Consider the following 11,479-nt stretch of genomic DNA (forward strand, 5'->3'; position numbering starts at 1 on the left):
GGAGAGGACTTTGGAGAGATCTGCAGGAGCTCTCTAGTTTGGAATCTTGGATTGTCCTGGGTGATTTCAACGATATCCTCAGTAAAGAAGAGAGAGTTGGTAAAAGGGTAAGATTCAAGAATTCTGTGGATTTTCGCAACTGTGTTGAAACTTGCCAATTAGAAGACATTAAGTACAGTGGCAAATATTTTACTTGGAATAATAAGCAACAAGGAGAGGAGAGGATTTTTTCAAAGATAGATCGAGTCTTAGCTAACCAGAAATGGCTGGACTCTTATCCTACTGCTGAAGTCTTTTTTCAAAATGAAGGGTTGTTCGATCACACGCCTGCAATCCTTACAGTTTATGAGGTGGCTTTGAGTGGGAAGAAGCCTTTCAGATACTTTAGGATGTGGTCTTCTCATCCCAATAGTTCAGATATGATTGTTAAATCATGGCAGCAACAGGTACAAGGTACTAGCATGTATCAGCTAGTGACAAAGCTAAAGAGACTCAAACCGATCTTCAAAGCAATTAATCAATTGGGTTTTTCTGATCTGCACTCTGCCGTTCTTAAAGCTAGAACACATCTGGATGCTTGTCAAGATGCAGTCAGAGGTGATCCTATGAGTCAGGAAACGCAGCACCAGGAGCTAGAAGCACGAAAAGACTATGCCAAGGTCCATAATGCATATCAATCTTTTTTACAGCAAAAGGCTAAGTTGAATTGGGTTAAAGATGGTGATGACAATACAGCCTTTTTTCACAGAAGTATTCGGGATAGAAGGTCACAAAACAGAGTGCTTGCTATAATGAATGACAGAGGAGTTTGGGTAGAGGAACCACAACAGATTATTGAAGCTTTTTTGGAGTATTACAAGAGGCTACTGGGCAGTAAGTTAGCAAAAAGGAAGGCTGTTTTGACCTCAGTTATACAAGCTGGGCCTGTGGTTTCAAAGCATCAAGATCATTTGCTGCAGGCTGATTATTCTATGGAAGAAATTAAGAAAGCAATGTTTGATATTCCTGGACTCAAAGCTCCTGGTCCGGATGGCTATGGAAACTACTTTTTCCAAGATAATTGGAATCTTGTAGGAAATGATGTATATGAAGCTATCACTTATTTCCTCCATACAAGGCAGCTTCTAAAAGAAATCAATTCAACTGTTTTGACACTTATTCCTAAAAATAAGTGCCCAAATTCAGTTAGTGATTACCGCCCCATTGCTTGTTGCAATGTCATTTATAAGGCTGCTACCAAATTAATATGTTCAAGACTCAAAATCATTCTTCCTAGTTTGGTGGCACAGAACCAGGGGGGATTTGTGAACGGGAGATTTATTGGACATAACATCATGATATGTCAAGACCTCATTCGGCATTATGGGAGGAAATATGCCAAGACTAATTGTATGATCAAACTTGATCTACAAAAAGCATATGACACTATTGAGTGGGATTTCATTGAAGAAATGCTTACTACATTTAAGTTTCCAGAAAATTTTATAAAGTTGATCATGAAGTGTGTCCGAACCCCGAGATTTTCACTAATGCTAAATGGTTCTCTGCAAGGTTTCTTTGAGGCAAAGAGAGGACTGAGGCAAGGTGACCCAATGTCCCCCCTCCTCTTTATTTTAGGCATGGAATACCTTTCCAGGATTATGCAAAAAGTTGGGCAGAAACAGGGTTTTAAATTCCATGAACGGTGTGGCGAATTGAAGCTAAATCATCTTAGCTTTGCGGACGATGTCCTTCTATTTTTCCATGGAGACTTCAAGAGCATCTATTATATGTTGCAAGGCCTCAAATTATTTTCTATCACTTCGGTTCTGCTGCCTAACTCCTCAAAATCTACATTTTATTGCAGTAATATGCAGGACAGTGAAGTTCAGAGAGTATTAGATGCATCAGGTTTCAAGAAGAATGAGGTTCCTTTCAAGTACTTGGGTGTCCCTATATGTGCTAAACGCATTTCAGCAGTGGAATGTAATGTACTAGTGGAGAAAATGATAGCTCGAATCAAGACATGGAGTACAAGAAACTTATCTTTTGCAGGTAGAGTAGTTCTAATTAATTCTGTACTGATGTCCATTCACTCCTATTGGTGTCAAGTGATGGTACTGCCCAAGAAAATTGTTAGAGAAATAGAATCAATTTGCCGAGGTTTCTTATGGAATGGGCATCACTGTCTGAATGGGGCTGCTGCAGTTGCTTGGACAGCTTTGTGTCAATCTAAAACTTCTGGTGGAATTGGTTTTAAAAGTATCTCTGACTGGAATATTGCAGCTATGTGTAATTATGTTTGGGGTATTGCTAATAAGGAGGATAACTTGTGGGTTAAATGGGTACACCATGTGTATGTAAAAAAGGAAGATTGGTGGAATTACAAGGCTACGGTACAAGGGAGCTGGTATTGGAGGAAACTTGTGGCAATTAAGGACAAGATGAAGAACTTAGTTGATATATCTCTGTTTACTCTTGATAAGTTCACGATTTCACAGGGGTATAGGCTGTTGTGTCCTATAACTGAAAGAGTTTTTTGGAGCAAAGTGGTTTGGTGTAGACTTAACACTCCCAAACATAGTTTCATGATGTGGCTAGCTGTGCTAAAAAGACTTAAGACTAAGGATAGACTACTCAGGTTTTAGGTCATAGATAATGCTGAGTGTTTGCTCTGTAGTAGAAGCATAGAATCAGTAGACCATTTATTTTTTGAGTGTCCTTACTCAAATGACTGTCTGGAAAAAATTAAACAATGGCTGAATTGGGGTATGAGTACAACATCATTACCAAGAATAATTAGGTGGATTGGAAAGGCCAAGATTAGCAAGTTTAAGAAGAGCTTGTTTTCGGCAGTTACTGCAGCTCTTGTATACCCGATTTGGCGCACCAGAAATTGTAAATTGTGGTTGTCAACTTTGGAAAGTACTGATGCAGCTGTGCTCAAAACTAAGGATGCAGTTAAATATAGAATCATGTGTATGTGGCCTAGGAATGTAACTAAAAGAGACATAGATTGGTTTAATACTTTGTAAAGAATTTTTCCTGTATAGTTAATCAGATCCTCCCGTTTGGAGGATGCTAATAGGTTGTAAAATTTGTTTTGGAGTAATGATATACTTGCTGATTCATCAAAAAAAAAAAAAAATCTAGATTCGGATTATTGATGTGGAAAGACATCTCGATAAAGGTACTTTATATAATATGATTATATATGACACAGACCGATATGAATTAAAGTCTTTATCCAAAAACCATTTAATAATAAAGACTTGTAATTCATATCATAACTGATGATCATTTATAGATCAACCTAAATCCTGAGTGTTCATGAACTCCTGTTCATGTTTATTAAATCTTTTGATTCATTCGTTAAGGTCTCTTCAAAGAATGAGGCTCATGACTTTTGTTTTGGAGATTTAATATCATGGATGGCTGGGAACATATATCAACAATACGGAATCTAATCGTTCCTAACGGATCATATATTAGTTCCCTTAAGGGTTAATTCTGGAACTGAATGATTTTGAGCTCAAATGTATAATTAGATTATAAATTAATTATTCACTAGTGAATTAATGGTACTTAAGGAGTAAGAAGTAAATTAGAAAGGTTAAATGGTAATTCTTCCATTCTAATTTATGAACTAATTAATTAGCGGGTTGAACTATTGTAAGATGGTGATATCAATGGACGACTTAAGATAAGATTTCTGTAAAAGTATATCTATGACATAAATAGTGCAATTCTGAATTTATAGTGGAGTAATATCAGAATTAATAAATTAACTATTATAATTAAAGAGTTTAATTATTTAGTTTATTTATTGGAGCTTAATGTTATAGGTCCATGGTCCCCGAAATGGCTCAAACAAACACTGACAAAGGTAAATACAAAAATGGGCAAAAAGGACTTATGTGATAAGTAAAATATTTTTCTATGTATCAAACATAATTATTGTTTAATTATGTGTAATTAATTAATTAAGAATTAATTAATTATTTGATTTAACAAAAATATAATTAATTTTGAATTAATTTATTTTTGGGATTTTTGGTATTTAAATAATAATAAAAATTGGAAAAATCACATGCCATCACAGGCATGTGTTACACGTGTGGCATAGTGCACAGGCACTGTGCTACACGCATAAGAGAGTATACTCAGTCTCTTGATTCCACAATTTTAGTTATTTAAATATTAAATAAAAAATGAGATATTTTAATATGATTAAAATATTATTATTTAAACAAAAATCTGATAATTGATCAGTTATTTTGAATTTGTTTAAAATAACAAATATTTTAATATATAGGATATATTAAATATAGGATATCAGTTTTTTCACAGAACGTAACTTTTTAGGGATAGAAAAATATCTAGGAATCTCTCTCAGAGAAAGAGAACAGTGACATAAACAAAAGTCATTGTTCTTCACAAAACCTAGGTCCAAAACTTTATCAGATCTCATGTGTTGAGAACATCTGATAAATAGTTTATTGCCTATTATTTGTATAGCGAGCCCACACTCGTTCTTTGTGTGCCTGAGAACATTTTGGAAGATCTTGGTGTGAGATCTCAAGGATTCAGCCATACGAAAAGATAGCAGCTAGGAAGGACCTGAGGTAATTTTTCTGTTCATGTCCTTGATTCAATATATATATGCATGTGAAGAAGTAGATCTAGAAATCCTATGGGATTAATCTAACAATTTGATTGTTGTTCCGCTGCGTATAATCTCTGATTTGATCAATAAAAACCAACATAGGGATACTGTCTAATATCCTCTTCTTCTTGAGGTGTTTTTGGACACTACTCTTTAGAAAGGATAATTCCATGACGGACTGGCATTTCACCCTTCTTGGAATTTTACATACTAAATCTCTCCAATACCTTATCTATATAAGTAGCTTGAGATAGAGCCAAAACTTTGTTTTGACGATCCCGAAGGATCTTTATGCCTAGAACAATGTTTCTGTCTCCAAGATATTTCTTTTGGACTTGCTCGGCTAACCATTTCTTTACTTTTTTCAATGTTCCCACGTCATTCCCCATCAGTAGGATATTATTAATGTAAAGAACCAGGAATACCACGATGCCATCTTTGATTTTTTTTTTTATAGACATAAGGCTTATCAACGTTTTGTTCAAAAAAATACGTTTTGATTGTGTCATCAAATCTCAGATTCCAAGATCTCGAAGCTTGTTTGAGTCCATAAATGGACTTAGGAAGCTTGCAAACTTTTTGCTCTTGACCTTTTACTATGAACCCTTCTGGTTGAGACATATAAATGGTTTCGTCAAGATAGTCATTCAGAAAAGTTGTCTTAACATCCATTTTCCATATCTCATAATCCATGCAAGCAGCTATGGACAAGAGTATGCGAATGGATTTAAGTATGGCCACAGGAGAAAAAGTTTCTTCATAATCTACCCCTTCTCTCTGAGTGTAACCCTTCGCTACAAGCGTAGCTTTGAAAGTTTCCACTTTCCCATCTGCTCCACTTTTTCTCTTGAATAACCATTTGCAACCAATAGATATAACATTTTTAGGAAGATATTCAAGAGTCCAAATGAAATTGGAATACATCGATTCCATTTCCAAGTTCATGGAATCTTTCTATTTTTCTTTGTTAGAATCTTCCATTGCTTCTCTTATGTCAATGGATCATCTTTATTTGTGTCAGACACAAGAATCTGAACTTCATGTTCAGAGCGAGTTGGCTGCCTAACCCCCTCCCACTACGATGAAGCTCTTTATTTTTCTGAATAAAACTTGTGGTTTCCTCTTGTCGTTATTCATTGAAAACATTTTGTGATCTTATTACTTTATCTGAGACTATCTCCTTCAATACAACCTTACTGCAAGGTTTGTTGTTTCCTGTTGTCATTGTTCATTGGAAACATTTTGTGATCTTATTACTTGATCTGAGACTATCTCCTCCAGTACAACCTTATTACAAGGTTTGTAGCTGTTAATATAGTCATATTCAAGAAAAGTAGTATTTGTCGATACAAATGTTTTGTTTTCTTTAGGACTATAGAATATACCACCTCTAGTCTCTTTGGAATATCCCACAAACATGCACAGTTTAATGCAAGATTCCACCTTTCAGATCTTTTCTTTTAGCATGTGTGTTGGACACCGCCAAATACGAAAATGGTATAAAATAGGTTTAGTACCATTCCATAATTCCAATGGTGTCTTCTTGATAGACTTGGAAGGAACGACATTCAATATATACATTACACAATGAATGGCATAGCCCCAGAATGACAGTGGCAATGATGAGTAACTCATCATTGATCTAACCATGTCTAATAATGTCTTGTTGCTTCTTTTACAAACATCATTTTGTTGTGGCGATCCTCGTGCAGTGAGTTGGGATTGAATTCCATGCTCATGTAGGTGGTCATCGAATTCATAATCTAGGTACTCTCCTCCTCGATCAGATCGAAGAATTTTCAGTGATTTACCTAATTGTTTTTCAACTTCAGATTGGAATTCTTTAAATTTTCAAAGAGTTTCAAATTTCTTTTGCATCAAATACAGGTTACCATATCTAGAATAATCGTCAATGAAGGTGAAAAAATATTCAAACCGTCATCTAGTTTTCACATTAAGTGGTCCACACACATCAGTGTGTATGAGATGGGGTGTTTCTATGACTCTTGAACATTTTGCAGAGAAATGTCTTTTGGTCTTCTTGCCTTCCAGACAGAATTCACAAACTGGAAGAGAACCAACAATTAATTCTCTTAAAGGTCCCTCCTTTGCTAGTCTGTTAATTCTATCCAAACCAATATGCCTAAATCTCAAATGCCATGGATATGTTTCACTCTTGCAATCTATTTTTAGACATTTAATATATCTTGGGTTTGCAACTTTAAACATTTAAAAGTTGTATATAAATCGCTCTTTTGCCTTAAGTTTATATAGCCCATCACTAGATTTTGCATGACATATTTCAATACCAGATCTTGAGATAACAATTGAATTATTATTGAAAGAAATATCAAATCCATGTTCATGAAACATAGAAACTGAAATTAAGTTCCTATTAAATCCAGGAATAAAATAAACATTGTCCTAAACAAGAAATTTATTTTTTATAAAATTCTAGACGGGTATTCCAACTACTTTGGCAGAGACGACCTGACCACTGCCAACCCTCATAGTCACCTCCTTATCAACAAGTTCCCTTGATGAACTAAGAATCTGTAAAGAAAAGAAAACATGGTTAGTGGCACCACAATCAACAATCTAGGATGATGTATCATCTTCCACTAAACAGGCTTGTAAGATAAGTAATCATATTTATCTTTCTTCTTTTCTTTTAGGTCTGAGAGATATTTCGGAAAGTTTCTCTTCCAGTGACCCTCAACTCCAAAATGAAAGCATGTCACTTTGGGTTGCTTTTTCTTGGAAGCTTTGTTATCTTTGTTCTCCTTTCCTTTGGATGACTTTTTAGGCTTTCTTTCCTGTGTTGTCATTGTCCTTGTCATGGGATTTCTTTCTCTTCTTATTTTTCCCTTTTGAAGAGGAGGGTTTACAATCATCAACATTTTCTTTTTCTACTTTTGAATTACTCTTAGCGAGTGATTCAAAAGTGTGCAACGCATTTAACAGTTGGGTCATATTATACTCCAACTTGTTCATAACATAGTTGGTAGTAAATGTGGAAAAAGTTGGAGTTAGTGATTCAAGTATCAGACTAACTTGAGTTCTCTCATCAATGGTTGCTCCATGAACTTCCGCATCATGCATTTATTTGATCATGTTTAGAACATGTTCACTAACAAAAACTCCTTTCTTCATTTTCATGTTCAAGTAGGTTCTAGTACCCTCATGTTTGCATTGATCGGACTGCTATCCAAAGATGGCTTGAAGAGACTCCCATATTTCATATGCAGTCTCCATGTCTTCATGCTTCTTTCTGAGCACATCACTCATACTAGCAAGCATGCAACGCTTAGCCTTGTTGTTGGATAAAATCCAAGCATCATAGTTCTCCCTAGCAATTTTGGGAGTAGTGGCAGCAAGGACCTCAGGACATTCCTCAATAAAGACAAACTTGTGGTTCTCATAGATCAAAACAATGTTTATGTTTGATTTCCATTTCATAAAATTATCACTAGTAAGATTCTCATTTGCAAATAAAGTAATAATAGGGTTTGAAATCATCGTTGCTGAAATAAATAAATAATATCACAAAATAAATTTAGAATATATTATGATATCAATAATTTTTGGAATAGCAAATATGATGTACGAATGCAACATTTTAAATAACACATAAAAAATAATTATTACTAATTCTGCAATAAATTAATTTAAAAATTAATGGACCAGCCTTAGGGTAAGTGAGACTAATCTTAAATTAATTTTGAGACACTTCTCAAATTCATAAGTGACTTATGAACAAATATTTTCTCTTTTGACTTATGAACAACTGCTAGTTTGGTCAAGATTAACTAGTCCGCTTGAAAGCCTTGTTAAGCTTTGTGAGTGTAACCCATTATTTTAGATTAATGACTTAACTCAAGAGTGTGTCTTAGGGTCAGTCAAACTTGAAACACATCATCAATCCTATTCTATATAGAAGTTAACCTTGAATAATAACACAGTCAGAAACCTTCCTTAGGGGGACGCAAACAAAGGCGCCTCGAGGCCCATTCCATGAAACATTGATGTTAACTAATAATGGAGACCATAGGAGTTATTGTTATTACCCGTTCCCCGACTCACTATTTTAGAATATGTGTTTTCTCAAAACATCCTATATTATTTAATTAATTAAATTAATCCAATTAATTTACCAAATGATATTATGATAATTACTGACCTCATTAAGCATTTAAATCATTAAACAAGACTTAATCATCTTACTAAATAGGCCCTTAAATATCTAGTCAATAAATGCTCTAATTATTTAGAATATCATTTTCCTATCTAATAAAATTAATTATTAAATAGGGCTTGAAATTAACACTTAAAATCAATGTACCGCTTTGTTCTAGATTAATCTAGTATAACTATATGATTCATGTAATGCATATGATCAAAGAAGACGTTCCTAATTCAAAAATGTTTATACTCGATATGAGATGTATAATTGAATTAGATATATTGTGTGGGTAATATGAATGGCATGTTATAATACATTCAAACATTTAAATAAATAAATAAAAATAATAAATAAGTCAATAAATGCGAGTCAAGTGTTTTGGGTAATTCTAGAAAATTTACAACACTTGCAATAATTTAAAAAATAAATAAAAATAAAATAAATGCATCATGTAGAATCTCCATCTCCATCTTTTGGGCCTTCTATTATTTTTATGCCATCTAGCTTATTTTTTTAAATATAAATGACTTCAATAATTTTAAACAATCTTTTAAAAATATTGAACTTGGCTAAGAAAAGCCCAATAGGTCATTTAGGTCCAATTTGAACATGGGCTACTTCATTCAAAAATTAATTAGAATTTTAAAATTCAAATTAGCAATTTGGGCCAAGCCCACAAATTCAAAGAAACCAATTAATCACTTTAGGGCTCGGGTTAGGAGCCAAGTGAAAATTAGGATTGCAACTTTATGGCTCGGCTTGGTGGGGCGGCTCAAAGAGAAACCAACCACCAATTCGTAAAGGACCAGGCTCAACAAGGAAGCTAGGGGCTCGGATGGGCACATAAGGCACCCAAGATCCTAGTTCCAGGTGCGCACGACGTGGCATGCATGCGCAGGCAGGCGCGCGGGTAGGTGCGGGAACTATGCAATGGATGTGGCATGGGCTCGGGGCACGTTGGTGCTTGGCTGGGCAAGGGCGAGCTCTACACAAGGGTTGTACGATGTGCGCCAAAGGCGTGACAGGGAGTGCCTGAGGGATGCGTAAGGTGCATGAGGGACGCGGTTCAAGGGAGCCATGAGGTTGGTGCAACTGAGCAGCCACGAGGCTGGGGTTTCTGAGAGGCTCTCAGCACCATGGGGCTCGAGGCTAGGTAATTTACAATTTTGCAATTAATTATACTATTACAAAAATAATCAAATTACAAAAAATCCTATGCCCCATATGGCTTACAATTTTGTAGATCTAGAAAATAAGAACAATTCCTAAACTCAAAACACCATATAACTAACGACTCTTAAGAACATACATTCACCAAAATAAACATCCATCCATTCATCACAGATTATGATAATATAAGAATGCATATTATACCCACACAGTAATTAATGCATGTAGATATTAATGACCGCTCTGGTACCAATTGTTGGTAATTGGTTTACCATGTGCGCAACAGAAGGCACGGGGTATTGGGCCTAGAGATTTCAAAATAATTTATTTAAACAAACATTAAATAATCGCATCCATTAACATGAAAAACATTAATCATAGAGAAATAAAAAGATAATGATTTACTAGTTGAAGAACTATAACGAATCCTCACTATCTTTTTATATCTCCAACGAACATACATTCCAAAGCAATACTACAAATACTCAGACCAAGATCTTTCAAGATGTATCTCTACACCTCAAGACGTGTGTGGGCACGTAGAGTAGTGGTAGGAAAATTTTTAATTCACAAGATATTCTCAACACATGAGATCTTAGAATATTAGGTCTGAGACAGTTTTTAGGGATAAAGAGAAAAAATACGTTCTATTTTTCTCTCTGTGAAAAGTATATTATTTTATTTAAATAGTCCATTGTATTTTGTGAAACTATTTCCATCTGATAGATTTTGTTTATCCAAAAAACAGCTGTGGATGACGTGGCAAGAATTTTCGACAAGTGGCTGACACATGGTAGAGATGTTGTTCACCTATCGACCAGAGATATTTCCATATGCGGAGGTCAAGTTTTATGTACGACCAGACTGGTCGTATACTCCGTTTATTTATGTATAAATTTGTATAGTTGTAATGATATCCAAGAATATCTCTTCATTATAACCTAAATATCCTTTTATTAAGGAAATATATGATTAATTCACTGGTGTAACCCTCCTTGAGACTATAAATATACAAGAAATAGCTCAAGGGGAGATCTTTGGATCTTTTTCCGAATTCTATTGCTATTATCCATCGTCTGTATTGTTTCTCCTTCTAGGGTCTGTGAAACTCAGGAACCCTAGTTCTTTGATCACACCTTTGAATCTCAATATTAATAATAGTATCAAGTGGACGTAGGTCATTACCAATCACTAGGGCCGAACCACTATAATTCTTGGTGTCCTTTACTTTCCATTATATTGTATTCTCAAGCATCGTACTAATTTCCTATTGTATATTTGACTCCGTGTCGTTGGCCAAAAAAAGGGTCAACATTCTGGTGCTTTCATTGAGAGCTTGTGAAAGAATCTAATGGCAAAAACTTCCAAGAAGACCAGATAGGCTGCCGCCGCTGCATCATCCCAGCCTCCTCCCCTAAATGTGGCTGAGGGCGAGCCTCATTTGGAGTTTGATGAGGAGGAGTTAGATTCTGAGACCCTGA

Source organism: Humulus lupulus, chromosome 7 (genome assembly GCF_963169125.1).
Source record: "Humulus lupulus chromosome 7, drHumLupu1.1, whole genome shotgun sequence".
NCBI classification, from domain to species: domain Eukaryota; kingdom Viridiplantae; phylum Streptophyta; class Magnoliopsida; order Rosales; family Cannabaceae; genus Humulus; species Humulus lupulus.